Source organism: Belonocnema kinseyi, chromosome 1 (assembly GCF_010883055.1).
Source record: "Belonocnema kinseyi isolate 2016_QV_RU_SX_M_011 chromosome 1, B_treatae_v1, whole genome shotgun sequence".
NCBI lineage: Eukaryota > Metazoa > Arthropoda > Insecta > Hymenoptera > Cynipidae > Belonocnema > Belonocnema kinseyi.
In genome coordinates, this window is record NC_046657.1 from 173,210,409 (window position 1) to 173,217,526 (window position 7,118).

Below are 7,118 nucleotides of genomic sequence, written 5' to 3' on the forward strand. Positions count from 1 at the left end.
AGAATGGATGAAGGAGTTAGAGGGTGCTAGGGGAACGAATGAGGGAGAATGAAAGAATGCACGTGAAAAAGGTAAATGGGGGTATAAAGAAAGTGAAAGAAAGAGGAAACGGAAGTCGCTTAGATTAGAAGCGTGAAAATTGTAAGTAATGGTAAAGTAAAAGATAAGTAGACTAAAATGCGTTTGCGTTCTCATATTCTCTCTCTCGCTTACACTCTCGCTTTCGTTCGCTCGCTCACTCGCTTACTAATAAGTCCTAAATTGCGCTATCGCAGGAAATAGAAATAAGGAACTAGATATAAGACTTTATGTAAATAGTTGTAAATAATTGTATATATAGAAAGGATAAGATTGTAAAAAATATATAGATGTAAACGGAAAGATTGTAAGGAATGGAAGTCATGTAAACCCTTAGGGGACACATTATGAATAAAGAAGAAGGTACTCAAAATAAAGGCTAAGTTCCTTATTCAGATATTTCGAACCAAAATTAAAAAATCGGGAGCATTTTCAAAATTTTGAAAATTTTTTTTTATTTAAAAATTTTTTGTCGAAGTTTCTTATAGATGGGTGAAAGACTTGCAAATTATCTAAATAAAATTTTTCATTTTGATGAAAATTAGAACAGTTATATCCTTCTCAAAAATTTGAAAATTTTCAAAAAATATAAAAAATTATTTTTTTCATGGATCCAAAAATCTCATTAAAAATTTTTACTAGATACCAAATATATTTCAAAACTATTCTAGCCGATTTTTTCGATTAGCCTAAAATTAAAAAAATTAGAGCATTTTCAAAAATTTCAAATTTTTTTTCTTAATATTATAAACATTTTTGTCAAAGTTTCTTATAGGTAGGTAAAAGAATTGCAAACTATCCAAATAAAATGTTTAATTTTGACGAAAATTAGAAAAGTTATATATTTTTCAAAATTTTGAAAATTTTCAAAAAATATTAAAGTTTATTTTTTTCATAGATCCAAAAATTTTCACTAGATATCGAATATATTTGAAAACTATTCTAGCCGAATTTTTGGATTAGCCCAAAATTTTAAAAATTAGAGCCTGTATAACCTAACTGTTAAGCGCGAAGCGCGATTATCGCAATGAGAATGTAATCGTCAAGGCTGTAGGTACTTTGAGAACCTTCTTTAATGACAAATTAAAAAAAAAGTATTCAGCTTCACTTAAGGAAAGGAAAAATGATTAAAAAACCACAGCAGGGCCCTATTAGGATCAGGAAGAATAAAATGTGAACATTATTTTGCAATATCAAAATAAGCAGTACCAGACCAAGGTACATACAAAAAAATTGTAATAGACGTGTGACATAATATTTTTTAAAATAGAATGTAGAAAATTTCGCATTGTGGTCTGTGCACAAATGTGGAGGGTAATGCAAAGACCGAGCGCGGAGCACGAGATAAATATATTATCGACCGCTCTAGGCGCGCTCAAACTAGCGAGCGTCTTGCCGTCTTGGAGAAAAAAGTTACTCTCTAAAGTTTGACGTAAAGATCATTTTCGCGTTGCAGCGTACACGTAAAGAAGACTTACATCTAAACGAAGATAGTGAGTTTCTTTACGCAAACAACAGACTTGGCTTAACCCATTTTTCCCTCTCGACGGATTGTTCATCTTGGCACACGGGGTATTTCCTAAATTAATTTTTTTACGTAAAAAAAGTCGTGTCTACTCAAATTTAATATTTTTTTTCAAAGATCCAAATTTAAAAAACGGTTTGAAATTGTAAAATTCAAAATTTAAAGCATTAAAAAATTCTGAATTTAAGAATCAAACCTTAAACAATTAAAAATTTTAACATTGAAATTTAATTTGGTTTTGAATATTAGGGTTTAATATCGTAAAATTGACAACTGTAAACCTCTTAACTTGATTAGACTAAAAGTTATTGGTCTCCGAAATCTGATAATACCCAAATACAAACATTTAGAATTCTGTATTTCAATTTTCAATTCAAAAACTTTCAAAATTAAATAATTTGAATTTATCAGATTATATACTTGAGGCATATTCAAAATTTAAAAAATATTAATGCTTGCATTTTTAATTTATCAACTCTATGAAAAATTTTCAAATAATACAATTCTTGAAATTTCTGTTTATAAAATTACTCAATTTGAATGTTTTAAATTGAAAATATATTAAAACCTTTCAATTTAAAATTTCTCTCCTCATAAAAAGTTTTCGATTTCGAAGGCTTTACATTTATTCCAATTCTTCACGAGGTTTGACATCGAATAATCTGCTTATTGCAGCTTTAAATTATTTATATCCTAAGGCTGCAAAAAATATATTGCCGAATCATAAGTGATTTTATTTAAAACGTTTAAAATTAAATAATTTGAATTGACATGTTATACCTTAATAATATTAGAAAATTTAAAAATACTGAGATTTTGAATTTTAAATTTATAAACTAGTTTCTTTTAATAATTATTATTATATTTTTACGCTTCTAAATGAAAATAATTACACTGTCATGTTAATTGTTTTTATTTCAAATTTCTCTCATTTAAAATCTTTTAATTTCAAAGGTTTTGAAGTTATAATCCAATTTTCGAAACTGAATAATTTTGAATGGAATAATTATTTAATTACTAACATACTTCTAATTTGAACTAAAATTGTGGAATGATAAAGTATTTCCATGCAAAATAGTTATGTTGAAGTTTAAACGCTTCCTTTTATATTTTGACATTGTCGACATCTGAAAAGTTTCAAACCAAAAACTTGGGAACTATGAGTCCTAATTACTTTCCTGAGTTTTTATGTTGAATTTAACTAATTATTATAAAAATAATTATAAAATAATTTTTTTTATTTCTCCAGCTTAGTTCAATGCTCCCCAGCGTTGAAGCCAAGAAATAACCCACATATCTGTATTCAATGCAATCAAATTTAAAATTTAACGAGTTTCATTTTTATTTAACTAGACTGTACTTAAGTTTAACACCATTTAACACCATTCAACATCTACAATTTTAACTGAAATTTACTTAAATTTATCTAAATTTTACTTCAATTTTGAATTTAACTCAAATCTATTCACTTTTTGAAATGATCTAAATTGTATTCAATCTTTACATTTAGTTTTACAACATAATTTTTAAATTTGCACTACAATAAATCTTAAAGTACGAATTGAATTGTTTTAAAACTTATTTACTTAGTATCGAGAAAATTTCTCTTTTAAAAGAAACCAGACGAGAAATTAATTTAATTTAACTAAACTTATTAAGTTTTTAAATCCACCTAAATTTCACTTAAATGTTGAATTTATTTATTTATTTCTGGGAATTTTACAGTAATTTTCAGTAAGAATAAAATTACCTACAAATATAAAGTGTGCGACTATTTCGACATAAATGTATGTCGAAATAGCCGACGGTAACTTATTTCGACATACAATTATGGCCGAATAAGGACGGTATTTTGTTTCGCCCTTTCGGAATATATGCAGGAGAAGGTGACAGTCAAAATAAGCAGAGTCACGTATTTATTATTATATGTTAGATTATAGTAACGAAATTAATCATTAAAAAGGCAATGGTAATTGCACAAGCAAAAGATGAGAATGAGAGGCGAGTTAACCTTAAAATCTCAAGAAATGGCTCAGAGGTGGTTCTGACCACTGCTGTCAGATGACGCTAAAAACGAGTGCGCATAATTTAAATTTCATTATACTTTGCTATTACAGCTACGACTGAAACATTTCAATTTTAGGAGAATAAAAATAAATTTTTAATGATAAATCATCTTTGCTTAATGTTAGAAAGTTGCGTATTTTTCTTAAATGTTTGACTGAGTTTTGCCTTTCTAGTTATGAAGGAATAATAAATAAACATAAGAGGACAAGCTTTAAAAATATGATTTTATAGAGGGGGGGGGGGGAGGCTGATACAAAAATAGTTTTATTTCCAAATTTTTCTTTTGCGCCTTGCAATAAAGTTTATGTGGTAATTTAGAACGAAACTTTTACAAATCTTTTACAGACTTAGTTCTCCCACCCACTCCTAATTATTCCACTTTTTTGCCTCTTGTATAAGATATCTTTTTTGTTTAAATTAATTTTTTTAAGCATTGGAACAAGCGAAAAAATAATTCACAAAAGAACTTGTTCTAGAATAGGTCAGTAACAGGTTACGAACATGCGAGTAACTATGTCATCCCCCATATGCTGGAATAATTCTGTAACAGTTCTAGAACGCTGTGAAATACGATCTGTAACATTTCTAGAACAACTTTAGAACTCGGTTACCAGTCTTATGTAACAATTCTGTAACAGAGCTATAACTCTGTGACAACCGATGTGTAACATTTCGAGAACAATTCTAGAACTTAATTACAAATGTTGTATAACAAATCTGTAACAGATCTAGAACGATGTGACAACCGTTTTGTAACATTTCTAGAACAATTTTAGAACTCAATTACAAATGTTGTATAACAAATCTGTAACAGATTGAGAACGCTGTGCCTCGACAATCGATCTGTAACATTTCTAGAACAGTTCTAGAACTCAATTACGAACGTTGTATAACAAATCTGTAACAGATCTAGAAAGCTGTGACAACTGATCTGTTCTAGAACAAAAGTTATAGAACGTCTGTGATTGGTCAGTTCTAGAACAATAACATAACAATTGTTCTAAAACAGTTATTAATCTTTGTCCCTAATTTGTTCTGAAACATACTTTTAACAGGGTTCTAGAATTTTGACATAACAATATTACGGCACAGTTCTACAACAAACTTGAAACAAATGTTACAGAATGTCTGTGATTGATCAATTCTAGAACAATAACGTAACAACTGTTCTAAAACAGTTATTAATCTTTGTCTCTAATTCGTTATAGAACACCCTTGCAAAAAGGTTTTAGAACTACGATATAACACTGTGACAGCACAGTTATAGAACAAACTTAAAACAAATATTATAGAACGTCTGTGATCAGTTTGTTCTAGAAGAATTCCATAGCAGCTGTTGCAGAACAGTGCTGTCGCATAGTTCGAGAACACTTCTCCCACAATTTTGTCACAGTGTTCTAGAACACTGTTACCTTTTTTGTTATAGAACAATTCGGTTACAATTTTGTTACAGTGTTCTAGAACAATGGTACCTTTTTGTTCTAGAAGAGTTATGTACCCATCTTGTAACAAATTTTATAGAACACAGTTCCTATTTTGATCTGGAACAGTAACAGAACTTGTTTTCTGCAATATTAGAAAAAAGACAAAGACAATGGTTATGGCAGTGTTATAGTAGATGAAAAGAGCTTTAGAAAATACGATAATAAAAGTTCAAGCAGATAATCCAAAACAAAGTTACACTTACGTGAAGGTGAAAAAGCACATGAAAAAGTAAAAACTTTAGACCCCTGTATATTGACGAAAGGTTGATAAATGTATCTATAGGAAGAATTAGTCAAGTTTCAACCCAATGTAGAAGCCAGTAATTTCTTGTGTGAATACTTGACGTATTCTGCATGTTCGACAAAAATAAAATGTTCCATATTACCACGTTCACGGATATACGAACTGTGAATTTAAATTGTGAACATTATAGTCCCTATCCGCATATATGAAAAGAAATAACGTGTTTGAAAAAATGATTTCCAAGCTATTGCAATCATTTATTTTTGATATGATTACTTTTCACAATAATAAAACAATCTAAGAAAAGAAGGAAGGTCGATAGTTTTCCCAGATAACAATGCGTGAGGGCACACTGTAGCTACACAATGCGCCAACTCGATGTGTCGCCAAGAACGCAACACGATGTATGTATATGGTGAGGGTGCTCAATATTCACTCAAGGTAAGAACACTCTATGTGCACGATGTGCAGTACAGCGTGCTACCATATGTGCGGTCACAGTGCACTTTTTGCGTGAAAGCAAAATTAAAAAAATATTTTAATATCAAATGAAAAATACAATTTTTCTGAGTCAAGCAATAATAATTGCATTAAATAATGTTAATAAAACTTGAAAAGTTATAAGATTAATAAGTTTAGAAAAAAATTTCAATAAATAAGAACTGTAAGTTAGAAATATTTGTGTTATAAAAGGTGATATTTCAATTTTTCTAATAATATAATAATTGAAATTTACTTTTTACATAATTATGTAATGAAACCAATCATATAATAAATAGTTTTTAAATAAATAATGAAGGAATATCCATATTATATTTTAAGAAATTAGATAAACGTGCATACCATTCTTCAGCACGTAATAATAAATATTAACAAATTCTACACAATTCTAAATGATTGAAAGAATTCAATATGATTTTATTAGTGCATCAGAATGGCCTGCTTTTGTTTATATTTTATCTCTAAGAGTCAAAATGTTAAAATCGATAAAAACAGGCTTGTGATACCATGTAGGGAATAAAGCAATTGTGTTATTCCGTACTATCCCGTAATTCGGTCAACTGAAGCCTGACTCTTTTATACTGACTCAACCAAATTGAATTCCATATTGTATAAAGCAGTCGATATTATTTTAGTTAAGTTCGATTCTTATTCATAAATTTTACTTTGTAGAAGGATCTTTTCATACAAAATTAATGTACGAAATTTATTTTTTTATATATAAAACTATGTGATCTAGTAATTTACAATATATGTATTATATATAATTAACATAATTTGAAAAAAGTGTACAGTATTTTTAAAAGCCTTCCAGCCTTGTTGGCGCACGCGCGATGATTCGCATGGCGGGAGCGAAGTTACAAGTCGTGTCTCCCCATCAAATACACACGATGCTAAACAAAGGGGAAGATATCATAAGCGTAGATGTGGCACGAGGTCGGAGTAGGAGAAAGATGTATATATATATATCTAACTACATTTTTGCATGTATCGAGGTGCTACCCTCTTCAATTTTTCGACGTTTCTATGGCAACCGCGTCCTTTGCCTACGTCTACGGGAGGGGTGGCACCAAGGCGCACATTGAAAGTCAAACCGAACGTGCCTCGGGTTGCGGATTGAGGGTCCCTGTACCAAGGGTTTCTGCTGAATATGGTTACAAAAATAAATAGGCAGTCGCGGACAATTGTCCAGGGGTGGTCCCGAAGGAATTAACCCCCA